Genomic DNA, 25,150 nt, shown 5'->3' with positions numbered 1-25,150 from the left:
TTGACCGTTACTTCTTTAGTTTTTTCCATGAATATAAGTCTTCATTTTTGAAATCTCTCTATGATATGTGTGACATCTGAAAGCTTTTCATTATTTCCTTGTCTAAGAAAGAAGAAATATTTGATAACCATTATCTGTTATATGGAATGAATGCGAGAAATATTCCCTTGAACTGGCCATTTGGGGGAGCATTTTGCGCTGATCATACAATTTGTAGTATTCTTGAACAGAGAATTGGTGAAGCTTTCAGACATAAATTGGGAAAATTATACACTCCACTTTCTGATTCCTTTCTATTTAAAACAGGTTATCACAATATGGCAACTATTACTCTTTTTATTTGTGTGCAGCGGTCCTGGAATTTATGCTTTGTGTATTTAACTAACACCTTGCTTCAACTAACTCTTGCCGCGTGGTGGATTTGTCTTGAAGCGATATGCTTCTTCCTACTTCTTTGTCTGATTGAAAAGGGTTACTTAAACTCTATGTGAAGGTCAATCACTGGTGTCTGCACTTTTGAATGTTTTTTCCATTTGTCTTTTTCAAGGAACCTTTTTCTGGCATTGCCTTCTGAATATGCCTTGCTGCAATTCAGATGTATCATATTTTGTTTTTTTATTATTAAGCCTATTTTTATCTTACACCCTTCAGGGTGCTTTTTTTAATTTTTTTTTTAATTTTTTTCCATTCTCGATGCTTTGTTTTTTTCCATGCCTCCTTCCTGGACCCCATTTATACCCACAACCCACCTCCTAGCATTCTGATTTCTTTCAATAAGTTTACCACATAAATTGTACTACTGGTCTGTTTAACGTTTACCTTTCCCCAGATGGATACAGGAATTCCGTTGACGTCCCTCACCGAGGAGACGACTGCTAGCACAGAAGAGCTACCCGATAATGTATCTGATCTGAAGGCTATGTTGCAGCAAAGAATCGCTAAATTAAAAGACAGATGCACAGACCCCAACATTACCTGGTTTCAGAAACGAGACATTATTGAGCGTGAGTTTCAACAGATGCATCAATTGGTCCATGAACAAAAGAGACAGGCTCTCCACTTACTGGAGTTGCAAGAAAATTTGGCCTCTACCTTTCTTTTTGAATCATCTAACTTATAAGTCCTGCTGGCCTCCTGCAGCTGAGGGCCCAACCCTTGGTGAATGGTAGTCATCGTAGGTGAAGATTCCATATCTATTGGCGATAGATTGCGATGCATTGCCCTCCATACATCAATAGTTGAACATTTACCATCATCTCTAAATTGGGTTTTCATTATTGAACCCTTCTGGTTTCCCTTTTGCTTTTGCACTTAATTAGCACTGTTTTCTCCATGTTGACATTGTCTTTCATGTCTATTCAATTCACACTGATTATGCCCACTAAAATATAGCAATGTATCATTCAGGCATACAGTTATTTTGCTTATTCCTTTGCCAGCCTCTGGCTCTTGATGGACTGATTATGATAGTGTATGCCTAGAATAAAGACATGAAAAGATCCCACTTTGTACACCACAAGTACGTCTTCAAAATCTATCCTGGCCCAAATAATGTTAGATCCCCCAAGATTGTGGCAATAATCTTTACACCTTGCAAACTACTGGACCACAAGTCTTGGGTCCATGTGAAAGATATACGTGTTTACTCAGCCGCAGAACCAGATGTTACCAGCCTAACCATCTCAAGACCGGCAACTTCCTTCAGCAAGCCAGCCTGAAAATCCAGCCCTGTTAGATCTTCCAGATCTCCGTCCAGATTCTTCAACGCTTCCACCGCCTCAACCATGATCGATGAAAGAGAATTTAGAACTGATACTTAATTTGAGAATTACTGTTGCTGTTTATGGACATTATAGATTCATATTATGTTTTATTTTCAGTTTAGCAATAATCCTGTCTAGATATTGAAAAGGTTTTATTTTTATTTTCCTATTATTTCCTTTAATTGTTCTAATTGTTTTTCCACGAGTTTCCCCGTCATTTCTGTTTATGTAATTTAAATTGAAGTCGATATTGCTCGGATACAAGGGTAACATCAAACCCTAATACTGGCTCTGATATCATAATGTAGATGTAAACTCTGTTAGTATCAACCTGTTATGCAATTGTTTAACTTTGGTGCAGGCTTACTTGAGCTGCATGTCTTTCTGTAGGTTTGACTAAGCTCCAAGAGGGGTAACGGATATATACAATGCTTCCCATACTTCCAGGTCATTATGCATATGTCAAGATCCATGCATGACCTTGGTTAATATAAATTTTCCTAGGATTGACCATTTTTGCTGTATGAGGCAACCTCATACTTGCTATCCACTTATTAGTGCTCATGATTGGATGCCAATGATGAGTACTAGTAAGGTCCAGGAATCCCGACCTGTTTAAGGATTCTGAATACCTACAACCTTAAACAGCCTGCAATCAGAGTACTATTTGTTGAGCCCATAACAATGCTTAATCAAAACCATTATTCCTTCCAAGGACCACTGAGACAGATACATTGGATACAATAGAAGCCATAGAAAGACCTGAAAGTGTTTATTAGTATGATCCACCTGAAATTGCTATTACCCGCATACCTATATTTCATGGGATTTTGTAAATGAGCTCATGGATTAGTCCCATTCATAAAAACATTTCTCGCTACAGGTTTGAGTAAGTCTCAACCGAAAACTAAACAAATTGTACCAGTTGATCTTAAGACTCAGATAATTTTATGGCCTCATAGAATACCTTCTGGAATGGATGGTGCCAAGGTACGTTAACCCTGGTGTCACCCTATGGGATAGGGTGAAGAGGGGAATGTTAATATATGGCCTAGCTTTAAGGCTACCACTGGAATAGTGATGGCCAAAGCTATGCAGCCGAAAACAACTGAAAAAGTACTGATTAGGCCAAACAACAAGTAAATGATTTAATATTTGAGAATCTGCAAAGAGCAGGTCTGAATAATGACTTCTGACACAAATTGGTACAATTTTTAAATCAAATATAGCATCTGTAATGAAAGATCAGATGAATAAAATGGAGCTTATTAGTTTTGGTATACAATGATACAGAGGTAATACAGAGTTCATGAGAAAGGTATGAAAAGTATTGCAGCCGGAAGATGAGAAACTGTTATCTCAACGCTTCCCAAAACATGTTGATAATTAGCAGTAGCTGAGAACGGAAGGAGGTGGGCACATCAGATAGCAGATCGCATGGGAAAGTATGATCTCAGAAAGTGAGAAAGATTAGGAGCAAGGTATCTCACCATTCACTTCTATGGAGAAGATAGGGTATAAAAGAGGAGAGATTTTGGCTCAGTTTGAGAGTCCTCTCCAAAGCTTCTGTCAGACGGCGAAGCCCTGTGCGGCTGAAACCAGAATCTGATGTCTGTATTTGTATCAACTTGAAGACTTGTGTTTGGGTAAGAAATAAAATGTACCTATCTATCTAAACCTATCTCTGTCTCTATTTTTATTGATTCTATCTTCTCTTTACCTAACATTTAGCCTACAAGGTAGATCACATACAAGTGACACTCAGTTTTGGACAGAAAGCAGTAGTTATGGGAATTAGTTTTCAATTACGGCTCCTAATGCCACTCCCTTATGATTGGGTGACAATGGAGGTTAGAGAAACTATACAGAACCTAATATATGAAATAAGTACCTTTAGTCCCCTGTGGGAAGGAGTCAGAAAGAGGTCTATAAGGGGGGGGAATTAAAACATTTTCTTGGCAGTGTGTTCTTTGCCCCTAAATGAGGTATGCGAGGTAGAGAGATGAGGGCTGGGGGGGCCTGTCCAGCCCCATTTGCCCTGCCTCCAGCTGCAGAGGGTGAGGGCTGGCTACATTCCAGACAGCATTTGTAGTCTTCCTTACAGGTAGGAAAAGGAGGTGAAATGGGAGTGTTTCTGCCTGGTGTTGAACCAGGGACCTTTTGCGTGTAAAGCAAACGTGATAACCACTACACTACAGAAACCTGCCTGTTGCTCTTACCTGGAGTGTGTGTGCTCGTCGTGCCTTTCCGCTTGGTTTTTCTGTGTTATGGGTACACGAGACCAGGGTGAGATTAATGAGGTCCTTTGTCCCTTTTGCCTCGTGTGCAGATATCGGGGCATAGCAGACTATTGAAACAGGCTGAAAACATCCATTTCCTCAGTGACTTCTTATAAGCTGTGCCGTCTTTGCATAACTGACGCGGAACACGGCAGTAGAATGCGCCATTGAGACTTTCGCTCTACAGGCTATGCTGAGAGTCAGCCTTGAGAACTCTGTTCAGTTCTGGAGAACCCCTCTAGAAAAGGACCTTGACAGGGTGGAGGCAATTTAAAGGAAGGAATATCGCCAAAATGGGGCACACACTGCACTGGAAGCCATACACACAGAGACCGAGGGAGCTGTAGATGGACTCTCTAGAAGAATGAAGGCAAAGGGCAGATACGGCATTCCAATTTCTAGCCAGCTTCCGTGAAGTGCAGTAAGGATAAAAAAAAAATCAGGGGCAAGTGACATATTTCAAGAAGTTAAAGGAATGCAACATCAAAAGAAAAGCGAGGACAAAAGTGGAAGTGAGAGAGTGCTGATTGCCTACAACAGCGTTCCAGAGGAGTCCATACAGTGCTAGAGCAGAAGCACACATAGGATTTCAACCAAAAGGTGAAAGTGGCAGAAGAAGGGAGAACACTACAGATATTATTAAGACTTGCGACAACACAGGAGGCAAGTACGAAGAAGAAGGAGTGCGGGTCTGGTATGATCTGAAGTCCAGGCGGAGGCGGTGGTGCTATCCTTGCATAAATGATGGATCTAAAGTAGACGATGTCAGAAGTAGGCCACTCAGCCCACCCTGTTGGCACAGCTAAGGATATAGGGCTGCAGCCGCCAGGCGAAGATTATGAGCATGACCAATTGCACGCTGACTGGACTGAGTCAGGCCAGCATACGTTCTGTCTTGCTCACAAGCAAGGGAAAAAAAACCAAGAGTGCTGTTTCTGCCTGGTTTTGAACCAGGGACCTTTTGCATGTTAGGCAAACGTGATAACCACTACACTACAGAAACCAGACTTTTTGAGCACACTTGTCATCTTGCAAGCATGATGTGAGACCGCACGGCCGGCCCTTAAGGAATCAAGGACACAGTACATCGATAAAAGGAGTGGGGACCCTCTATTTGTTCTGTGACTTACTTTTCTTGGCAGTGTGTTCTTTGCCCCTAAATGAGGTATGCGAGGTAGAGAGATGAGGGCTGGGGGGGGCCTGTCCAGCCCCATTTGCCCTGCCTCCGGCTGCAGAGGGTGAGGGCTGGCTACATTCCAGACAGCATTTGTAGTCTTCCTTACAGGTAGGAAAAGGAGGTAAAACGGAAGTGTTTCTGCCTGGTATTGAACCAGGGACCTTTTGCGTGTGAGGCAAACGTGATAACCACTACACTACAGAAACCAGATTCTTTGAGCACACTTGTCATCTTGCAAGCATGATGTGAGACCGCACGGCCGGCCCTTAAGGAATCAAGGACACAGTCCATCGATAAAAGGAGTGGGGACCCTTATTTGTTCTGTGACTTACTTTTCTTGGCAGTGTGTTCTTTGCCCCTAAATGAGGTATGCGAGGTAGAGAGATGAGGGCTGGGGGGGCCTGTCCAGCCCCATTTGCCCTGCCTCCAGCTGCAGAGGGTGAGGGCTGGCTACATTCCAGACAGCATTTGTAGTCTTCCTTACAGGTAGGAAAAGGAGGTGAAATGGGAGTGTTTCTGCCTGGTGTTGAACCAGGGACCTTTTGCGTGTAAAGCAAACGTGATAACCACTACACTACAGAAACCTGCCTGTTGCTCTTACCTGGAGTGTGTGTGCTCGTCGTGCCTTTCCGCTTGGTTTTTCTGTGTTATGGGTACACGAGACCAGGGTGAGATTAATGAGGTCCTTTGTCCCTTTTGCCTCGTGTGCAGATATCGGGGCATAGCAGACTATTGAAACAGGCTGAAAACATCCATTTCCTCAGTGACTTCTTATAAGCTGTGCCGTCTTTGCATAACTGACGCGGAACACGGCAGTAGAATGCGCCATTGAGACTTTCGCTCTACAGGCTATGCTGAGAGTCAGCCTTGAGAACTCTGTTCAGTTCTGGAGAACCCCTCTAGAAAAGGACCTTGACAGGGTGGAGGCAATTTAAAGGAAGGAATATCGCCAAAATGGGGCACACACTGCACTGGAAGCCATACACACAGAGACCGAGGGAGCTGTAGATGGACTCTCTAGAAGAATGAAGGCAAAGGGCAGATACGGCATTCCAATTTCTAGCCAGCTTCCGTGAAGTGCAGTAAGGATAAAAAAAAAATTCAGGGGCAAGTGACATATTTCAAGAAGTTAAAGGAATGCAACATCAAAAGAAAAGCGAGGACAAAAGTGGAAGTGAGAGAGTGCTGATTGCCTACAACAGCGTTCCAGAGGAGTCCATACAGTGCTAGACCAGAAGCACACATAGGATTTCAACCAAAAGGTGAAAGTGGCAGAAGAAGGGAGAACACTACAGATATTATTAAGACTTGCGACAACACAGGAGGCAAGTACGAAGAAGAAGGAGTGCGGGTCTGGTATGATCTGAAGTCCAGGCGGAGGCGGTGGTGCTATCCTTGCATAAATGATGGATCTAAAGTAGACGATGTCAGAAGTAGGCCACTCAGCCCACCCTGTTGGCACAGCTAAGGATATAGGGCTGCAGCCGCCAGGCGAAGATTATGAGCATGACCAATTGCACGCTGACTGGACTGAGTCAGGCCAGCATACGTTCTGTCTTGCTCACAAGCAAGGGAAAAAAAACCAAGAGTGCTGTTTCTGCCTGGTTTTGAACCAGGGACCTTTTGCATGTTAGGCAAACGTGATAACCACTACACTACAGAAACCAGACTTTTTGAGCACACTTGTCATCTTGCAAGCATGATGTGAGACCGCACGGCCGGCCCTTAAGGAATCAAGGACACAGTACATCGATAAAAGGAGTGGGGACCCTCTATTTGTTCTGTGACTTACTTTTCTTGGCAGTGTGTTCTTTGCCCCTAAATGAGGTATGCGAGGTAGAGAGATGAGGGCTGGGGGGGGCCTGTCCAGCCCCATTTGCCCTGCCTCCGGCTGCAGAGGGTGAGGGCTGGCTACATTCCAGACAGCATTTGTAGTCTTCCTTACAGGTAGGAAAAGGAGGTAAAACGGAAGTGTTTCTGCCTGGTATTGAACCAGGGACCTTTTGCGTGTGAGGCAAACGTGATAACCACTACACTACAGAAACCAGATTCTTTGAGCACACTTGTCATCTTGCAAGCATGATGTGAGACCGCACGGCCGGCCCTTAAGGAATCAAGGACACAGTCCATCGATAAAAGGAGTGGGGACCCTTATTTGTTCTGTGACTTACTTTTCTTGGCAGTGTGTTCTTTGCCCCTAAATGAGGTATGCGAGGTAGAGAGATGAGGGCTGGGGGGGCCTGTCCAGCCCCATTTGCCCTGCCTCCAGCTGCAGAGGGTGAGGGCTGGCTACATTCCAGACAGCATTTGTAGTCTTCCTTACAGGTAGGAAAAGGAGGTGAAATGGGAGTGTTTCTGCCTGGTGTTGAACCAGGGACCTTTTGCGTGTAAAGCAAACGTGATAACCACTACACTACAGAAACCTGCCTGTTGCTCTTACCTGGAGTGTGTGTGCTCGTCGTGCCTTTCCGCTTGGTTTTTCTGTGTTATGGGTACACGAGACCAGGGTGAGATTAATGAGGTCCTTTGTCCCTTTTGCCTCGTGTGCAGATATCGGGGCATAGCAGACTATTGAAACAGGCTGAAAACATCCATTTCCTCAGTGACTTCTTATAAGCTGTGCCGTCTTTGCATAACTGACGCGGAACACGGCAGTAGAATGCGCCATTGAGACTTTCGCTCTACAGGCTATGCTGAGAGTCAGCCTTGAGAACTCTGTTCAGTTCTGGAGAACCCCTCTAGAAAAGGACCTTGACAGGGTGGAGGCAATTTAAAGGAAGGAATATCGCCAAAATGGGGCACACACTGCACTGGAAGCCATACACACAGAGACCGAGGGAGCTGTAGATGGACTCTCTAGAAGAATGAAGGCAAAGGGCAGATACGGCATTCCAATTTCTAGCCAGCTTCCGTGAAGTGCAGTAAGGATAAAAAAAAAATTCAGGGGCAAGTGACATATTTCAAGAAGTTAAAGGAATGCAACATCAAAAGAAAAGCGAGGACAAAAGTGGAAGTGAGAGAGTGCTGATTGCCTACAACAGCGTTCCAGAGGAGTCCATACAGTGCTAGACCAGAAGCACACATAGGATTTCAACCAAAAGGTGAAAGTGGCAGAAGAAGGGAGAACACTACAGATATTATTAAGACTTGCGACAACACAGGAGGCAAGTACGAAGAAGAAGGAGTGCGGGTCTGGTATGATCTGAAGTCCAGGCGGAGGCGGTGGTGCTATCCTTGCATAAATGATGGATCTAAAGTAGACGATGTCAGAAGTAGGCCACTCAGCCCACCCTGTTGGCACAGCTAAGGATATAGGGCTGCAGCCGCCAGGCGAAGATTATGAGCATGACCAATTGCACGCTGACTGGACTGAGTCAGGCCAGCATACGTTCTGTCTTGCTCACAAGCAAGGGAAAAAAAAACCAAGAGTGCTGTTTCTGCCTGGTTTTGAACCAGGGACCTTTTGCGTGTTAGGCAAACGTGATAACCACTACACTACAGAAACCAGACTTTTTGAGCACACTTGTCATCTTGCAAGCATGATGTGAGACCGCACGGCCGGCCCTTAAGGAATCAAGGACACAGTCCATCGATAAAAGGAGTGGGGACCCTCTATTTGCTCTGTGACTTACTTTTCTTGGCAGTGTGTTCTTTGCCCCTAAATGAGGTATGCGAGGTAGAGAGATGAGGGCTGGGGGGGCCTGTCCAGCCCCATTTGCCCTGCCTCCAGCTGCAGAGGGTGAGGGCTGGCTACATTCCAGACAGCATTTGTAGTCTTCCTTACAGGTAGGAAAAGGAGGTGAAATGGGAGTGTTTCTGCCTGGCGTTGAACCATGGACCTTTTGCGTGTAAAGCAAACGTGATAACCACTACACTACAGAAACCTGCCTGTTGCGCTTACCTGGAGTGTGTGTGCTCGTCGTGCCTTTCCGCTTGGTTTTTCTGTGTTATGGGTACACGAGACCAGGGTGAGATTAATGAGGTCCTTTGTCCCTTTTGCCTCGTGTGCAGATATCGGGGCATAGCAGACTATTGAAACAGGCTGAAAACATCCATTTCCTCAGTGACTTCTTATAAGCTGTGCCGTCTTTGCATAACTGACGCGGAACACGGCAGTAGAATGCGCCATTGAGACTTTCGCTCTACAGGCTATGCTGAGAGTCAGCCTTGAGAACTCTGTTCAGTTCTGGAGAACCCCTCTAGAAAAGGACCTTGACAGGGTGGAGGCAATTTAAAGGAAGGAATATCGCCAAAATGGGGCACACACTGCACTGGAAGCCATACACACAGAGACCGAGGGAGCTGTAGATGGACTCTCTAGAAGAATGAAGGCAAAGGGCAGATACGGCATTCCAATTTCTAGCCAGCTTCCGTGAAGTGCAGTAAGGATAAAAAAAAAATTCAGGGGCAAGTGACATATTTCAAGAAGTTAAAGGAATGCAACATCAAAAGAAAAGCGAGTACAAAAGTGGAAGTGAGAGAGTGCTGATTGCCTACAACAGCGTTCCAGAGGAGTCCATACAGTGCTAGAGCAGAAGCACACATAGGATTTCAACCAAAAGGTGAAAGTGGCAGAAGAAGGGAGAACACTACAGATATTATTAAGACTTGCGACAACACAGGAAGCAAGTACGAAGAAGAAGGAGTGCGGGTCTGGTATGATCTGAAGTCCAGGCGGAGGCGGTGGTGCTATCCTTGCATAAATGATGGATCTAAAGTAGACGATGTCAGAAGTAGGCCACTCAGCCCACCCTGTTGGCACAGCTAAGGATATAGGGCTGCAGCCGCCAGGCGAAGATTATGAGCATGACCAATTGCACGCTGACTGGACTGAGTCAGGCCAGCATACGTTCTGTCTTGCTCACAAGCAAGGGGAAAAAAACCAAGAGTGCTGTTTCTGCCTGGTTTTGAACCAGGGACCTTTTGCATGTTAGGCAAACGTGATAACCACTACACTACAGAAACCAGACTTTTTGAGCACACTTGTCATCTTGCAAGCATGATGTGAGACCGCACGGCCGGCCCTTAAGGAATCAAGGACACAGTACATCGATAAAAGGAGTGGGGACCCTCTATTTGTTCTGTGACTTACTTTTCTTGGCAGTGTGTTCTTTGCCCCTAAATGAGGTATGCGAGGTAGAGAGATGAGGGCTGGGGGGGGCCTGTCCAGCCCCATTTGCCCTGCCTCCGGCTGCAGAGGGTGAGGGCTGGCTACATTCCAGACAGCATTTGTAGTCTTCCTTACAGGTAGGAAAAGGAGGTAAAACGGAAGTGTTTCTGCCTGGTATTGAACCAGGGACCTTTTGCGTGTGAGGCAAACGTGATAACCACTACACTACAGAAACCAGATTCTTTGAGCACACTTGTCATCTTGCAAGCATGATGTGAGACCGCACGGCCGGCCCTTAAGGAATCAAGGACACAGTCCATCGATAAAAGGAGTGGGGACCCTTATTTGTTCTGTGACTTACTTTTCTTGGCAGTGTGTTCTTTGCCCCTAAATGAGGTATGCGAGGTAGAGAGATGAGGGCTGGGGGGGCCTGTCCAGCCCCATTTGCCCTGCCTCCAGCTGCAGAGGGTGAGGGCTGGCTACATTCCAGACAGCATTTGTAGTCTTCCTTACAGGTAGGAAAAGGAGGTGAAATGGGAGTGTTTCTGCCTGGTGTTGAACCAGGGACCTTTTGCGTGTAAAGCAAACGTGATAACCACTACACTACAGAAACCTGCCTGTTGCTCTTACCTGGAGTGTGTGTGCTCGTCGTGCCTTTCCGCTTGGTTTTTCTGTGTTATGGGTACACGAGACCAGGGTGAGATTAATGAGGTCCTTTGTCCCTTTTGCCTCGTGTGCAGATATCGGGGCATAGCAGACTATTGAAACAGGCTGAAAACATCCATTTCCTCAGTGACTTCTTATAAGCTGTGCCGTCTTTGCATAACTGACGCGGAACATGGCAGTAGAATGCGCCATTGAGACTTTCGCTCTACAGGCTATGCTGAGAGTCAGCCTTGAGAACTCTGTTCAGTTCTGGAGAACCCCTCTAGAAAAGGACCTTGACAGGGTGGAGGCAATTTAAAGGAAGGAATATCGCCAAAATGGGGCACACACTGCACTGGAAGCCATACACACAGAGACCGAGGGAGCTGTAGATGGACTCTCTAGAAGAATGAAGGCAAAGGGCAGATACGGCATTCCAATTTCTAGCCAGCTTCCGTGAAGTGCAGTAAGGATAAAAAAAAATTCAGGGGCAAGTGACATATTTCAAGAAGTTAAAGGAATGCAACATCAAAAGAAAAGCGAGGACAAAAGTGGAAGTGAGAGAGTGCTGATTGCCTACAACAGCGTTCCAGAGGAGTCCATACAGTGCTAGACCAGAAGCACACATAGGATTTCAACCAAAAGGTGAAAGTGGCAGAAGAAGGGAGAACACTACAGATATTATTAAGACTTGCGACAACACAGGAGGCAAGTACGAAGAAGAAGGAGTGCGGGTCTGGTATGATCTGAAGTCCAGGCGGAGGCGGTGGTGCTATCCTTGCATAAATGATGGATCTAAAGTAGACGATGTCAGAAGTAGGCCACTCAGCCCACCCTGTTGGCACAGCTAAGGATATAGGGCTGCAGCCGCCAGGCGAAGATTATGAGCATGACCAATTGCACGCTGACTGGACTGAGTCAGGCCAGCATACGTTCTGTCTTGCTCACAAGCAAGGGAAAAAAAACCAAGAGTGCTGTTTCTGCCTGGTTTTGAACCAGGGACCTTTTGCATGTTAGGCAAACGTGATAACCACTACACTACAGAAACCAGACTTTTTGAGCACACTTGTCATCTTGCAAGCATGATGTGAGACCGCACGGCCGGCCCTTAAGGAATCAAGGACACAGTACATCGATAAAAGGAGTGGGGACCCTCTATTTGTTCTGTGACTTACTTTTCTTGGCAGTGTGTTCTTTGCCCCTAAATGAGGTATGCGAGGTAGAGAGATGAGGGCTGGGGGGGGCCTGTCCAGCCCCATTTGCCCTGCCTCCGGCTGCAGAGGGTGAGGGCTGGCTACATTCCAGACAGCATTTGTAGTCTTCCTTACAGGTAGGAAAAGGAGGTAAAACGGAAGTGTTTCTGCCTGGTATTGAACCAGGGACCTTTTGCGTGTGAGGCAAACGTGATAACCACTACACTACAGAAACCAGATTCTTTGAGCACACTTGTCATCTTGCAAGCATGATGTGAGACCGCACGGCCGGCCCTTAAGGAATCAAGGACACAGTCCATCGATAAAAGGAGTGGGGACCCTTATTTGTTCTGTGACTTACTTTTCTTGGCAGTGTGTTCTTTGCCCCTAAATGAGGTATGCGAGGTAGAGAGATGAGGGCTGGGGGGGCCTGTCCAGCCCCATTTGCCCTGCCTCCAGCTGCAGAGGGTGAGGGCTGGCTACATTCCAGACAGCATTTGTAGTCTTCCTTACAGGTAGGAAAAGGAGGTGAAATGGAAGTGTTTCTGCCTGGTGTTGAACCAGGGACCTTTTGCGTGTAAAGCAAACGTGATAACCACTACACTACAGAAACCTGCCTGTTGCTCTTACCTGGAGTGTGTGTGCTCGTCGTGCCTTTCCGCTTGGTTTTTCTGTGTTATGGGTACACGAGACCAGGGTGAGATTAATGAGGTCCTTTGTCCCTTTTGCCTCGTGTGCAGATATCGGGGCATAGCAGACTATTGAAACAGGCTGAAAACATCCATTTCCTCAGTGACTTCTTATAAGCTGTGCCGTCTTTGCATAACTGACGCGGAACACGGCAGTAGAATGCGCCATTGAGACTTTCGCTCTACAGGCTATGCTGAGAGTCAGCCTTGAGAACTCTGTTCAGTTCTGGAGAACCCCTCTAGAAAAGGACCTTGACAGGGTGGAGGCAATTTAAAGGAAGGAATATCGCCAAAATGGGGCACACACTGCACTGGAAGCCATACACACAGAGACCGAGGGAGCTGTAGATGGACTCTCTAGAAGAATGAAGGCAAAGGGCAGATACGGCATTCCAATTTCTAGCCAGCTTCCGTGAAGTGCAGTAAGGATAAAAAAAAAATTCAGGGGCAAGTGACATATTTCAAGAAGTTAAAGGAATGCAACATCAAAAGAAAAGCGAGGACAAAAGTGGAAGTGAGAGAGTGCTGATTGCCTACAACAGCGTTCCAGAGGAGTCCATACAGTGCTAGAGCAGAAGCACACATAGGATTTCAACCAAAAGGTGAAAGTGGCAGAAGAAGGGAGAACACTACAGATATTATTAAGACTTGCGACAACACAGGAGGCAAGTACGAAGAAGAAGGAGTGCGGGTCTGGTATGATCTGAAGTCCAGGCGGAGGCGGTGGTGCTATCCTTGCATAAATGATGGATCTAAAGTAGACGATGTCAGAAGTAGGCCACTCAGCCCACCCTGTTGGCACAGCTAAGGATATAGGGCTGCAGCCGCCAGGCGAAGATTATGAGCATGACCAATTGCACGCTGACTGGACTGAGCCAGGCCAGCATACGTTCTGTCTTGCTCACAAGCAAGGGAAAAAAAACCAAGAGTGCTGTTTCTGCCTGGTTTTGAACCAGGGACCTTTTGCGTGTTAGGCAAACGTGATAACCACTACACTACAGAAACCAGACTTTTTGAGCACACTTGTCATCTTGCAAGCATGATGTGAGACCGCACGGCCGGCCCTTAAGGAATCAAGGACACAGTCCATCGATAAAAGGAGTGGGGACCCTCTATTTGCTCTGTGACTTACTTTTCTTGGCAGTGTGTTCTTTGCCCCTAAATGAGGTATGCGAGGTAGAGAGATGAGGGCTGGGGGGGCCTGTCCAGCCCCATTTGCCCTGCCTCCAGCTGCAGAGGGTGAGGGCTGGCTACATTCCAGACAGCATTTGTAGTCTTCCTTACAGGTAGGAAAAGGAGGTGAAATGGGAGTGTTTCTGCCTGGCTTTGAACCAGGGACCTTTTGCGTGTAAAGCAAACGTGATAACCACTACACTACAGAAACCTGCCTGTTGCGCTTACCTGGAGTGTGTGTGCTCGTCGTGCCTTTCCGCTTGGTTTTTCTGTGTTATGGGTACACGAGACCAGGGTGAGATTAATGAGGTCCTTTGTCCCTTTTGCCTCGTGTGCAGATATCGGGGCATAGCAGACTATTGAAACAGGCTGAAAACATCCATTTCCTCAGTGACTTCTTATAAGCTGTGCCGTCTTTGCATAACTGACGCGGAACACGGCAGTAGAATGCGCCATTGAGACTTTCGCTCTACAGGCTATGCTGAGAGTCAGCCTTGAGAACTCTGTTCAGTTCTGGAGAACCCCTCTAGAAAAGGACCTTGACAGGGTGGAGGCAATTTAAAGGAAGGAATATCGCCAAAATGGGGCACACACTGCACTGGAAGCCATACACACAGAGACCGAGGGAGCTGTAGATGGACTCTCTAGAAGAATGAAGGCAAAGGGCAGATACGGCATTCCAATTTCTAGCCAGCTTCCGTGAAGTGCAGTAAGGATAAAAAAAAAATTCAGGGGCAAGTGACATATTTCAAGAAGTTAAAGGAATGCAACATCAAAAGAAAAGCGAGGACAAAAGTGGAAGTGAGAGAGTGCTGATTGCCTACAACAGCGTTCCAGAGGAGTCCATACAGTGCTAGACCAGAAGCACACATAGGATTTCAACCAAAAGGTGAAAGTGGCAGAAGAAGGGAGAACACTACAGATATTATTAAGACTTGCGACAACACAGGAGGCAAGTACGAAGAAGAAGGAGTGCGGGTCTGGTATGATCTGAAGTCCAGGCGGAGGCGGTGGTGCTATCCTTGCATAAATGATGGATCTAAAGTAGACGATGTCAGAAGTAGGCCACTCAGCCCACCCTGTTGGCACAGCTAAGGATATAGGGCTGCAGCCGCCAGGCGAAGATTATGAGCATGACCAATTGCACGCTGACTGGACTGAGTCAGGCCAGCATACGTTCTGTCTTGCTCACAAGCAAGGGAAAAAAAACCAAGAGTGCTGTTTCTGCCTGGTTTTGAACCAGGGACCTTTTGCGTGTTAGGCAAACGTGATAACCACTACACTACAGAAACCAGACTTTTTGAGCACACTTGTCATCTTGCAAGCATGATGTGAGACCGCACGGCCGGCCCTTAAGGAATCAAGGACACAGTCCATCGATAAAAGGAGTGGGGACCCTCTATTTGCTCTGTGACTTACTTTTCTTGGCAGTGTGTTCTTTGCCCCTAAATGAGGTATGCGAGGTAGAGAGATGAGGGCTGGGGGGGCCTGTCCAGCCCCATTTGCCCTGCCTCCAGCTGCAGAGGGTGAGGGCTGGCTACATTCCAGACAGCATTTGTAGTCTTCCTTACAGGTAGGAAAAGGAGGTGAAATGGGAGTGTTTCTGCCTGGTGTTGAACCAGGGACCTTTTGCGTGTAAAGCAAACGTGATAACCACTACACTACAGAAACCTGCCTGTTGCTCTTACCTGGAGTGTGTGTGCTCGTCGTGCCTTTCCGCTTGGTTTTTCTGTGTTATGGGTACACGAGACCAGGGTGAGATTAATGAGGTCCTTTGTCCCTTTTGCCTCGTGTGCAGATATCGGGGCATAGCAGACTATTGAAACAGGCTGAAAACATCCATTTCCTCAGTGACTTCTTATAAGCTGTGCCGTCTTTGCATAACTGACGCGGAACACGGCAGTAGAATGCGCCATTGAGACTTTCGCTCTACAGGCTATGCTGAGAGTCAGCCTTGAGAACTCTGTTCAGTTCTGGAGAACCCCTCTAGAAAAGGACCTTGACAGGGTGGAGGCAATTTAAAGGAAGGAATATCGCCAAAATGGGGCACACACTGCACTGGAAGCCATACACACAGAGACCGAGGGAGCTGTAGATGGACTCTCTAGAAGAATGAAGGCAAAGGGCAGATACGGCATTCCAATTTCTAGCCAGCTTCCGTGAAGTGCAGTAAGGATAAAAAAAAAATTCAGGGGCAAGTGACATATTTCAAGAAGTTAAAGGAATGCAACATCAAAAGAAAAGCGAGGACAAAAGTGGAAGTGAGAGAGTGCTGATTGCCTACAACAGCGTTCCAGAGGAGTCCATACAGTGCTAGAGCAGAAGCACACATAGGATTTCAACCAAAAGGTGAAAGTGGCAGAAGAAGGGAGAACACTACAGATATTATTAAGACTTGCGACAACACAGGAGGCAAGTACGAAGAAGAAGGAGTGCGGGTCTGGTATGATCTGAAGTCCAGGCGGAGGCGGTGGTGCTATCCTTGCATAAATGATGGATCTAAAGTAGACGATGTCAGAAGTAGGCCACTCAGCCCACCCTGTTGGTACAGCTAAGGATATAGGGCTGCAGCCGCCAGGCGAAGATTATGAGCATGACCAATTGCACGCTGACTGGACTGAGTCAGGCCAGCATACGTTCTGTCTTGCTCACAAGCAAGGGAAAAAAAACCAAGAGTGCTGTTTCTGCCTGGTTTTGAACCAGGGACCTTTTGCGTGTTAGGCAAACGTGATAACCACTACACTACAGAAACCAGACTTTTTGAGCACACTTGTCATCTTGCAAGCATGATGTGAGACCGCACGGCCGGCCCTTAAGGAATCAAGGACACAGTACATCGATAAAAGGAGTGGGGACCCTCTATTTGTTCTGTGACTTACTTTTCTTGGCAGTGTGTTCTTTGCCCCTAAATGAGGTATGCGAGGTAGAGAGATGAGGGCTGGGGGGGGCCTGTCCAGCCCCATTTGCCCTGCCTCCGGCTGCAGAGGGTGAGGGCTGGCTACATTCCAGACAGCATTTGTAGTCTTCCTTACAGGTAGGAAAAGGAGGTAAAACGGAAGTGTTTCTGCCTGGTATTGAACCAGGGACCTTTTGCGTGTGAGGCAAACGTGATAACCACTACACTACAGAAACCAGATTCTTTGAGCACACTTGTCATCTTGCAAGCATGATGTGAGACCGCACGGCCGGCCCTTAAGGAATCAAGGACACAGTCCATCGATAAAAGGAGTGGGGACCCTTATTTGTTCTGTGACTTACTTTTCTTGGCAGTGTGTTCTTTGCCCCTAAATGAGGTATGCGAGGTAGAGAGATGAGGGCTGGGGGGGCCTGTCCAGCCCCATTTGCCCTGCCTCCAGCTGCAGAGGGTGAGGGCTGGCTACATTCCAGACAGCATTTGTAGTCTTCCTTACAGGTAGGAAAAGGAGGTGAAATGGGAGTGTTTCTGCCTGGTGTTGAACCAGGGACCTTTTGCGTGTAAAGCAAACGTGATAACCACTACACTACAGAAACCTGCCTGTTGCTCTTACCTGGAGTGTGTGTGCTCGTCGTGCCTTTCCGCTTGGTTTTTCTGTGTTATGGGTACACGAGACCAGGGTGAGATTAATGAGGTCCTTTGTCCCTTTTGCCTCGTGTGCAGATATCGGGGCATAGCAGACTATTGAAACAGGCTGAAAACATCCATTTCCTCAGTGACTTCTTATAAGCTGTGCCGTCTTTGCATAACTGACGCGGAACACGGCAGTAGAATGCGCCATTGAGACTTTCGCTCTACAGGCTATGCTGAGAGTCAGCCTTGAGAACTCTGTTCAGTTCTGGAGAACCCCTCTAGAAAAGGACCTTGACAGGGTGGAGGCAATTTAAAGGAAGGAATATCGCCAAAATGGGGCACACACTGCACTGGAAGCCATACACACAGAGACCGAGGGAGCTGTAGATGGACTCTCTAGAAGAATGAAGGCAAAGGGCAGATACGGCATTCCAATTTCTAGCCAGCTTCCGTGAAGTGCAGTAAGGATAAAAAAAAAATTCAGGGGCAAGTGACATATTTCAAGAAGTTAAAGGAATGCAACATCAAAAGAAAAGCGAGGACAAAAGTTGAAGTGAGAGAGTGCTGATTGCCTACAACAGCGTTCCAGAGGAGTCCATACAGTGCTAGAGCAGAAGCACACATAGGATTTCAACCAAAAGGTGAAAGTGGCAGAAGAAGGGAGAACACTACAGATATTATTAAGACTTGCGACAACACAGGAAGCAAGTACGAAGAAGAAGGAGTGCGGGTCTGGTATGATCTGAAGTCCAGGCGGAGGCGGTGCTGCTATCCTTGCATAAATGATGGATCTAAAGTAGACGATGTCAGAAGTAGGCCACTCAGCCCACCCTGTTGGCACAGCTAAGGATATAGGGCTGCAGCCGCCAGGCGAAGATTATGAGCATGACCAATTGCACGCTGACTGGACTGAGTCAGGCCAGCATACGTTCTGTCTTGCTCACAAGCAAGGGAAAAAAAAACCAAGAGTGCTGTTTCTGCCTGGTTTTGAACCAGGGACCTTTTGCGTGTTAGGCAAACGTGATAACCACTACACTACAGAAACCAGACTTTTTGAGCACACTTGTCATCTTGCAAGCATGATGTGAGACCGCACGGCCGGCCCTTAAGGAATCAAGGACACAGTCCATCAATAAAAGGAGTGGGGACCCTCTATTTGTTCTGTGACTTACTTTTCTTGGCAGTGTGTTCTTTGCCCCTAAATGAGGTATGCGAGGTAGAGAGATGAGGGCTGGGGGGGGCCTGTCCAGCCCCATTTGCCCTGCCTCCGGCTGCAGAGGGTGAGGGCTGGCTACATTCCAGACAGCATTTGTAGTCTTCCTTACAGGTAGGAAAAGGAGGTAAAACGGAAGTGTTTCTGCCTGGTATTGAACCAGGGACCTTTTGCGTGTGAGGCAAACGTGATAACCACTACACTACAGAAACCAGATTCTTTGAGCACACTTGTCATCTTGCAAGCATGATGTGAGACCGCACGGCCGGCCCTTAAGGAATCAAGGACACAGTCCATCAATAAAAGGAGTGGGGACCCTCTATTTGTTCTGTGACTTACTTTTCTTGGCAGTGTGTTCTTTGCCCCTAAATGAGGTATGCGAGGTAGAGAGATGAAGGCTGGGGGAGCCTGTCCAGCGCATTTGCCCTGCCTCCAGCTGCAGAGGGTGAGGGCTGGCTACATTCCAGACAGCATTTGTAGTCTTCCTTACAGGTAGGAAAAGGAGGTGAAATGGGAGTGTTTCTGCCTGGTGTTGAACCAGGGACCTTTTGCGTGTAAAGCAAACGTGATAACCACTACACTACAGAAACCTGCCTGTTGCTCTTACCTGGAGTGTGTTTGCTCGTCGTGCCTTTCCGCTTGGTTTTTCTGTGTTATGGGTACACGAGACCAGGGTGAGATTAATGAGGTCCTTTGTCCCTTTTGCCTCGTGTGCAGATATCGGGGCATAGCAGACTATTGAAACAGGCTGAAAACATCCATTTCCTCAGTGACTTCTTATAAGCTGTGCCGTCTTTGCATAACTGACGCGGAACACGGCAGTAGAATGCGCCATTGAGACTTTCGCTCTACAGGCTATGCTGAGAGTCAGCCTTGAGAACTCTGTTCAGTTCTGGAGAACCCCTCTAGAAAAGGACCTTGACAGGGTGGAGGCAATTTAAAGGAAGGAATATCGCCAAAATGGGGCACACACTGCACTGGAAGCCATACACACAGAGACCGAGGGAGCTGTAGATGGACTCTCTAGAAGAATGAAGGCAAAGGGCAGATACGGCATTCCAATTTCTAGCCAGCTTCCGTGAAGTGCAGTAAGGATAAAAAAAAAATTCAGGGGCAAGTGACATATTTCAAGAAGTTAAAGGAATGCAACATCAAAAGAAAAGCGAGGACAAAAGTGGAAGTGAGAGAGTGCTGATTGCCTACAACAGCGTTCCAGAGGAGTCCATACAGTGCTAGACCAGAAGCACACATAGGATTTCAACCAAAAGGTGAAAGTGGCAGAAGAAGGGAGAACACTACAGATATTATTAAGACTTGCGACAACACAGGAGGCAAGTACGAAGAAGAAGGAGTGCGGGTCTGGTATGATCTGAAGTCCAGGCGGAGGCGGTGGTGCTATCCTTGCATAAATGATGGATCTAAAGTAGACGATGTCAGAAGTAGGCCACTCAGCCCACCCTGTTGGTACAGCTAAGGATATAGGGCTGCAGCCGCCAGGCGAAGATTATGAGCATGACCAATTGCACGCTGACTGGACTGAGTCAGGCCAGCATACGTTCTGTCTTGCTCACAAGCAAGGGAAAAAAAAACCAAGAGTGCTGTTTCTGCCTGGTTTTGAACCAGGGACCTTTTGCGTGTTAGGCAAACGTGATAACCACTACACTACAGAAACCAGACTTTTTGAGCACACTTGTCATCTTGCAAGCATGATGTGAGACCGCACGGCCGGCCCTTAAGGAATCAAGGACACAGTACATCGATAAAAGGAGTGGGGACCCTCTATTTGTTCTGTGACTTACTTTTCTTGGCAGTGTGTTCTTTGCCCCTAAATGAGGTATGCGAGGTAGAGAGATGAGGGCTGGGGGGGGCCTGTCCAGCCCCATTTGCCCTGCCTCCAGGCTGCAGAGGGTGAGGGCTGGCTACATTCCAGACAGCATTTGTAGTCTTCCTTACAGGTAGGAAAAGGAGGTAAAACGGAAGTGTTTCTGCCTGGTATTGAACCAGGGACCTTTTGCGTGTGAGGCAAACGTGATAACCACTACACTACAGAAACCAGATTCTTTGAGCACACTTGTCATCTTGCAAGCATGATGTGAGACCGCACGGCCGGCCCTTAAGGAATCAAGGACACAGTCCATCGATAAAAGGAGTGGGGCCCCTTATTTGTTCTGTGACTTACTTTTCTTGGCAGTGTGTTCTTTGCCCCTAAATGAGGTATGCGAGGTAGAGAGATGAGGGCTGGGGGGGCCTGTCCAGCCCCATTTGCCCTGCCTCCGGCTGCAGAGGGTGAGGGCTGGCTACATTCCAGACAGCATTTGTAGTCTTCCTTACAGGTAGGAAAAGGAGGTGAAATGGGAGTGTTTCTGCCTGGTGTTGAACCAGGGACCTTTTGCGTGTAAAGCAAACGTGATAACCACTACACTACAGAAACCTGCCTGTTGCTCTTACCTGGAGTGTGTGTGCTCGTCGTGCCTTTCCGCTTGGTTTTTCTGTGTTATGGGTACACGAGACCAGGGTGAGATTAATGAGGTCCTTTGTCCCTTTTGCCTCGTGTGCAGATATCGGGGCATAGCAGACTATTGAAACAGGCTGAAAACATCCATTTCCTCAGTGACTTCTTATAAGCTGTGCCGTCTTTGCATAACTGACGCGGAACACGGCAGTAGAATGCGCCATTGAGACTTTCGCTCTACAGGCTATGCTGAGAGTCAGCCTTGAGAACTCTGTTCAGTTCTGGAGAACCCCTCTAGAAAAGGACCTTGACAGGGTGGAGGCAATTTAAAGGAAGGAATATCGCCAAAATGGGGCACACACTGCACTGGAAGCCATACACACAGAGACCGAGGGAGCTGTAGATGGACTCTCTAGAAGAATGAAGGCAAAGGGCAGATACGGCATTCCAATTTCTAGCCAGCTTCCGTGAAGTGCAGTAAGGATAAAAAAAAAATTCAGGGGCAAGTGACATATTTCAAGAAGTTAAAGGAATGCAACATCAAAAGAAAAGCGAGGACAAAAGTGGAAGTGAGAGAGTGCTGATTGCCTACAACAGCGTTCCAGAGGAGTCCATACAGTACTAGACCAGAAGCACACATAGGATTTCAACCAAAAGGTGAAAGTGGCAGAAGAAGGGAGAACACTACAGATATTATTAAGACTTGCGACAACACAGGAGGCAAGTACGAAGAAGAAGGAGTGCGGGTCTGGTATGATCTGAAGTCCAGGCGGAGGCGGTGGTGCTATCCTTGCATAAATGATGGATCTAAAGTAGATGATGTCAGAAGTAGGCCACTCAGCCCACCCTGTTGGCACAGCTAAGGATATAGGGCTGCAGCCGCCAGGCGAAGATTATGAGCATGACCAATTGCACGCTGACTGGACTGAGCCAGGCCAGCATACGTTCTGTCTTGCTCACAAGCAAGGGAAAAAAAACCAAGAGTGCTGTTTCTGCCTGGTTTTGAACCAGGGACCTTTTGAGTGTTAGGCAAACGTGACAACCACTACACTACAGAAACCAGACTTTTTGAGCTCACTTGTCATCTTGCAAGCATGATGTGAGACCGCACGGCCGGCCCTTAAGGAATCAAGGACACAGTCCATCGATAAAAGGAGTGGGGACCCTCTATTTGCTCTGGGACTTACTTTTCTTGGCAGTGTGTTCTTTGCCCCTAAATGAGGTATGCGAGGTAGAGAGATGAGGACTGGGGGGGGGCCTGTCCAGCCCCATTTGCCCTGCCTCCGGCTGCAGAGGGTGAGGGCTGGCTACATTCCAGACAGCATTTGTAGTCTTCCTTACAGGTAGGAAAAGGAGGTAAAACGGGAGTGTTTCTGCCTGGTATTGAACCAGGGACCTTTTGCGTGTGAGGCAAACGTGATAACCACTACACTACAGAAACCAGATTCTTTGAGCACACTTGTCATCTTGCAAGCATGATGTGAGACCGCACGGCCGGCCCTTAAGGAATCAAGGACACAGTCCATCGATAAAAGGAGTGGGGACCCTCTATTTGCTCTGGGACTTACTTTTCTTGGCAGTGTGTTCTTTGCCCCTAAATGAGGTATGCGAGGTAGAGAGATGAGGACTGGGGGGGGGGGCCTGTCCAGCCCCATTTGCCCTGCCTCCAGCTGCAGAGGGTGAGGGCTGGCTACATTCCAGACAGCATTTGTAGTCTTCCTTAAAGGTAGGAAAAGGAGGTAAAACGGGAGTGTTTCTGCTTGGTATTGAACCAGGGACCTTTTGCGTGTGAGGCAAACGTGATAACCACTACACTACAGAAACCAGATTCTTTGAGCACACTTGTCATCTTGCAAGCATGATGTGAGACCGCACGGCCGGCCCTTAAGGAATCAAGGACACAGTCCATCGATAAAAGGAGTGGGGACCCTCTATTTGTTCTGTGACTTACTTTTCTTGGCAGTGTGTTCTTTGCCCCTAAATGAGGTATGCGAGGTAGAGAGATGAGGGCTGGGGGGGGCCTGTCCAGCCCCATTTGCCCTGCCTCCGGCTGCAGAGGGTGAGGGCTGGCTACATTCCAGACAGCATTTGTAGTCTTCCTTACAGGTAGGAAAAGGAGGTAAAACGGGAGTGTTTCTGCCTGGTATTGAACCAGGGATCTTTTGCGTGTAAAGCAAACGTGATAACCACTACACTACAGAAACCTGCCTGTTGCTCTTACCTGGAGTGTGTGTGCTCGTCGTGCCTTTCCGTTTGGTTTTTCTGTGTTATGGGTACACGAGACCAGGGTGAGATTAATGAGGTCCTTTGTCCCTTTTGCCTCGTGTGCAGATATCGGGGCATAGCAGACTATTGAAACAGGCTGAAAACATCCATTTCCTCAGTGACTTCTTATAAGCTGTGCCGTCTTTGCATAACTGACGCGGAACACGGCAGTAGAATGCGCCATTGAGACTTTCGCTCTACAGGCTATGCTGAGAGTCAGCCTTGAGATCTCTGTTCAGTTCTGTAGAACCCCTCTAGAAAAGGACCCTGACAGGGTGGAGGCAATTTAAAGGAAGGAATATCGCCAAAATGGGGCACACACTGCACTGGAAGCCATACACACAGAGACCGAGGGAGCTGTACATGGACTCTCTAGAAGAATGAAGGCAAAGGGCAGATACGGCATTCCAATTTCTAGCCAGCTTCCGTGAAGTGCAGTAAGGATAAAAAAAAAATTCAGGGGCAAGTGACATATTTCAAGAAGTTAAAGGAATGCAACATCAAAAGAAAAGCGAGGACAAAAGTGGAAGTGAGAGAGTGCTGATTGCCTACAACAGCGTTCCAGAGGAGTCCATACAGTGCTAGAGCAGAAGCACACATAGGATTTCAACCAAAAGGTGAAAGTGGCAGAAGAAGGGAGAACACTACAGATATTATTAAGACTTGCGACAACACAGGAGGCAAGTACGAAGAAGAAGGAGTGCGGGTCTGGTATGATCTGAAGTCCAGGCGGAGGCGGTGGTGCTATCCTTGCATAAATGATGGATCTAAAGTAGACGATGTCAGAAGTAGGCCACTCAGCCCACCCTGTTGGCACAGCTAAGGATATAGGGCTGCAGCCGCCAGGCGAAGATTATGAGCATGACCAATTGCACGCTGACTGGACTGAGCCAGGCCAGCATACGTTCTGTCTTGCTCACAAGCAAGGGAAAAAAAACCAAGAGTGCTGTTTCTGCCTGGTTTTGAACCAGGGACCTTTTCCGTGTTAGGCAAACGTGATAACCACTACACTACAGAAACCAGATTCTTTGAGCACACTTGTCATCTTGCAAGCATGACGTGAGACCGCACGGCCGGCCCTTAAGGAATCAAGGACACAGTCCATCGATAAAAGGAGTGGGGACCCTCTATTTGCTCTGTGACTTACTTTTCTTGACAGTGTGTTCTTTGCCCCTAAATGAGGTATGCGAGGTTGAGAGATGAGGGCTGGGGGGGCCTGTCCAGCCCCATTTGCCCTGCCTCCAGCTGCAGAGGGTGAGGGCTGGCTACATTCCAGACAGCATTTGTAGTCTTCCTTATAGGTAGGAAAAGGAGGTAAAACGGCAGTGTTTCTGCCTGGTATTGAACCAGGGACCTTTTGCGTGTTAGGCAAACGTGATAACCACTACACTACAGAAACCAGATTCTTTGAGCACACTTGTCATCTTGCAAGCATGATGTGAGACCGCACGGCCGGCCCTTAAGGAATCAAGGACACAGTCCATCGATAAAAGGAGTGGGGACCCTTATTTGTTCTGTGACTTACTTTTCTTGGCAGTGTGTTCTTTGCCCCTAAATGAGGTATGCGAGGTAGAGAGATGAGGGCTGGGGGGGCCTGTCCAGCCCCATTTGCCCTGCCTCCAGCTGCAGAGGGTGAGGGCTGGC

General features: G+C 47.4%; 34 non-coding genes across 34 annotated transcripts; all 34 read right to left on the bottom strand.

Moving 5' to 3' along the window:
* Nucleotides 1–3,892: 3,892 nt before the first annotated feature.
* Nucleotides 3,893–3,965, bottom strand: TRNAV-UAC. The gene has a single exon. It is a non-coding gene; the product is annotated as a tRNA-Val (tRNA).
* Nucleotides 3,966–4,972: 1,007 nt separating this feature from the next.
* TRNAV-AAC lies at nucleotides 4,973–5,045 on the bottom strand. The gene has a single exon. It is a non-coding gene; the product is annotated as a tRNA-Val (tRNA).
* A 307-nt stretch (nucleotides 5,046–5,352) lies between these two features.
* TRNAV-CAC lies at nucleotides 5,353–5,425 on the bottom strand. Its single transcript has one exon. It is a non-coding gene; the product is annotated as a tRNA-Val (tRNA).
* A 305-nt stretch (nucleotides 5,426–5,730) lies between these two features.
* On the bottom strand, nucleotides 5,731–5,803 carry TRNAV-UAC. Its single transcript has one exon. It is a non-coding gene; the product is annotated as a tRNA-Val (tRNA).
* A 1,008-nt stretch (nucleotides 5,804–6,811) lies between these two features.
* TRNAV-AAC lies at nucleotides 6,812–6,884 on the bottom strand. The gene has a single exon. It is a non-coding gene; the product is annotated as a tRNA-Val (tRNA).
* Nucleotides 6,885–7,191: 307 nt separating this feature from the next.
* Nucleotides 7,192–7,264, bottom strand: TRNAV-CAC. The gene has a single exon. It is a non-coding gene; the product is annotated as a tRNA-Val (tRNA).
* Nucleotides 7,265–7,569: 305 nt separating this feature from the next.
* Nucleotides 7,570–7,642, bottom strand: TRNAV-UAC. The gene has a single exon. It is a non-coding gene; the product is annotated as a tRNA-Val (tRNA).
* A 1,009-nt stretch (nucleotides 7,643–8,651) lies between these two features.
* TRNAV-AAC lies at nucleotides 8,652–8,724 on the bottom strand. Its single transcript has one exon. It is a non-coding gene; the product is annotated as a tRNA-Val (tRNA).
* A 306-nt stretch (nucleotides 8,725–9,030) lies between these two features.
* Nucleotides 9,031–9,103, bottom strand: TRNAV-UAC. The gene has a single exon. It is a non-coding gene; the product is annotated as a tRNA-Val (tRNA).
* Nucleotides 9,104–10,111: 1,008 nt separating this feature from the next.
* On the bottom strand, nucleotides 10,112–10,184 carry TRNAV-AAC. The gene has a single exon. It is a non-coding gene; the product is annotated as a tRNA-Val (tRNA).
* A 307-nt stretch (nucleotides 10,185–10,491) lies between these two features.
* TRNAV-CAC lies at nucleotides 10,492–10,564 on the bottom strand. Its single transcript has one exon. It is a non-coding gene; the product is annotated as a tRNA-Val (tRNA).
* Nucleotides 10,565–10,869: 305 nt separating this feature from the next.
* Nucleotides 10,870–10,942, bottom strand: TRNAV-UAC. The gene has a single exon. It is a non-coding gene; the product is annotated as a tRNA-Val (tRNA).
* Nucleotides 10,943–11,949: 1,007 nt separating this feature from the next.
* On the bottom strand, nucleotides 11,950–12,022 carry TRNAV-AAC. The gene has a single exon. It is a non-coding gene; the product is annotated as a tRNA-Val (tRNA).
* A 307-nt stretch (nucleotides 12,023–12,329) lies between these two features.
* On the bottom strand, nucleotides 12,330–12,402 carry TRNAV-CAC. Its single transcript has one exon. It is a non-coding gene; the product is annotated as a tRNA-Val (tRNA).
* A 305-nt stretch (nucleotides 12,403–12,707) lies between these two features.
* Nucleotides 12,708–12,780, bottom strand: TRNAV-UAC. Its single transcript has one exon. It is a non-coding gene; the product is annotated as a tRNA-Val (tRNA).
* A 1,008-nt stretch (nucleotides 12,781–13,788) lies between these two features.
* Nucleotides 13,789–13,861, bottom strand: TRNAV-AAC. Its single transcript has one exon. It is a non-coding gene; the product is annotated as a tRNA-Val (tRNA).
* Nucleotides 13,862–14,167: 306 nt separating this feature from the next.
* Nucleotides 14,168–14,240, bottom strand: TRNAV-UAC. The gene has a single exon. It is a non-coding gene; the product is annotated as a tRNA-Val (tRNA).
* A 1,008-nt stretch (nucleotides 14,241–15,248) lies between these two features.
* On the bottom strand, nucleotides 15,249–15,321 carry TRNAV-AAC. Its single transcript has one exon. It is a non-coding gene; the product is annotated as a tRNA-Val (tRNA).
* Nucleotides 15,322–15,627: 306 nt separating this feature from the next.
* Nucleotides 15,628–15,700, bottom strand: TRNAV-UAC. The gene has a single exon. It is a non-coding gene; the product is annotated as a tRNA-Val (tRNA).
* A 1,008-nt stretch (nucleotides 15,701–16,708) lies between these two features.
* TRNAV-AAC lies at nucleotides 16,709–16,781 on the bottom strand. Its single transcript has one exon. It is a non-coding gene; the product is annotated as a tRNA-Val (tRNA).
* Nucleotides 16,782–17,088: 307 nt separating this feature from the next.
* TRNAV-CAC lies at nucleotides 17,089–17,161 on the bottom strand. The gene has a single exon. It is a non-coding gene; the product is annotated as a tRNA-Val (tRNA).
* Nucleotides 17,162–17,466: 305 nt separating this feature from the next.
* On the bottom strand, nucleotides 17,467–17,539 carry TRNAV-UAC. The gene has a single exon. It is a non-coding gene; the product is annotated as a tRNA-Val (tRNA).
* Nucleotides 17,540–18,548: 1,009 nt separating this feature from the next.
* On the bottom strand, nucleotides 18,549–18,621 carry TRNAV-AAC. Its single transcript has one exon. It is a non-coding gene; the product is annotated as a tRNA-Val (tRNA).
* Nucleotides 18,622–18,928: 307 nt separating this feature from the next.
* On the bottom strand, nucleotides 18,929–19,001 carry TRNAV-CAC. Its single transcript has one exon. It is a non-coding gene; the product is annotated as a tRNA-Val (tRNA).
* A 305-nt stretch (nucleotides 19,002–19,306) lies between these two features.
* Nucleotides 19,307–19,379, bottom strand: TRNAV-UAC. The gene has a single exon. It is a non-coding gene; the product is annotated as a tRNA-Val (tRNA).
* A 1,009-nt stretch (nucleotides 19,380–20,388) lies between these two features.
* On the bottom strand, nucleotides 20,389–20,461 carry TRNAV-AAC. The gene has a single exon. It is a non-coding gene; the product is annotated as a tRNA-Val (tRNA).
* Nucleotides 20,462–20,769: 308 nt separating this feature from the next.
* On the bottom strand, nucleotides 20,770–20,842 carry TRNAV-CAC. The gene has a single exon. It is a non-coding gene; the product is annotated as a tRNA-Val (tRNA).
* Nucleotides 20,843–21,147: 305 nt separating this feature from the next.
* TRNAV-UAC lies at nucleotides 21,148–21,220 on the bottom strand. The gene has a single exon. It is a non-coding gene; the product is annotated as a tRNA-Val (tRNA).
* Nucleotides 21,221–22,228: 1,008 nt separating this feature from the next.
* Nucleotides 22,229–22,301, bottom strand: TRNAV-AAC. Its single transcript has one exon. It is a non-coding gene; the product is annotated as a tRNA-Val (tRNA).
* A 308-nt stretch (nucleotides 22,302–22,609) lies between these two features.
* Nucleotides 22,610–22,682, bottom strand: TRNAV-CAC. Its single transcript has one exon. It is a non-coding gene; the product is annotated as a tRNA-Val (tRNA).
* A 310-nt stretch (nucleotides 22,683–22,992) lies between these two features.
* Nucleotides 22,993–23,065, bottom strand: TRNAV-CAC. Its single transcript has one exon. It is a non-coding gene; the product is annotated as a tRNA-Val (tRNA).
* A 307-nt stretch (nucleotides 23,066–23,372) lies between these two features.
* TRNAV-UAC lies at nucleotides 23,373–23,445 on the bottom strand. The gene has a single exon. It is a non-coding gene; the product is annotated as a tRNA-Val (tRNA).
* Nucleotides 23,446–24,453: 1,008 nt separating this feature from the next.
* Nucleotides 24,454–24,526, bottom strand: TRNAV-AAC. The gene has a single exon. It is a non-coding gene; the product is annotated as a tRNA-Val (tRNA).
* A 306-nt stretch (nucleotides 24,527–24,832) lies between these two features.
* On the bottom strand, nucleotides 24,833–24,905 carry TRNAV-AAC. The gene has a single exon. It is a non-coding gene; the product is annotated as a tRNA-Val (tRNA).
* Between the last annotated feature and the right edge of the window lie 245 nt (nucleotides 24,906–25,150).

Source organism: Microcaecilia unicolor, chromosome 3 (genome assembly GCF_901765095.1).
Source record: "Microcaecilia unicolor chromosome 3, aMicUni1.1, whole genome shotgun sequence".
NCBI lineage: Eukaryota > Metazoa > Chordata > Amphibia > Gymnophiona > Siphonopidae > Microcaecilia > Microcaecilia unicolor.
The sequence above is the reverse complement of the archived record's forward strand: the minus strand, read 5'-3'. Positions and strand labels throughout refer to the sequence as shown.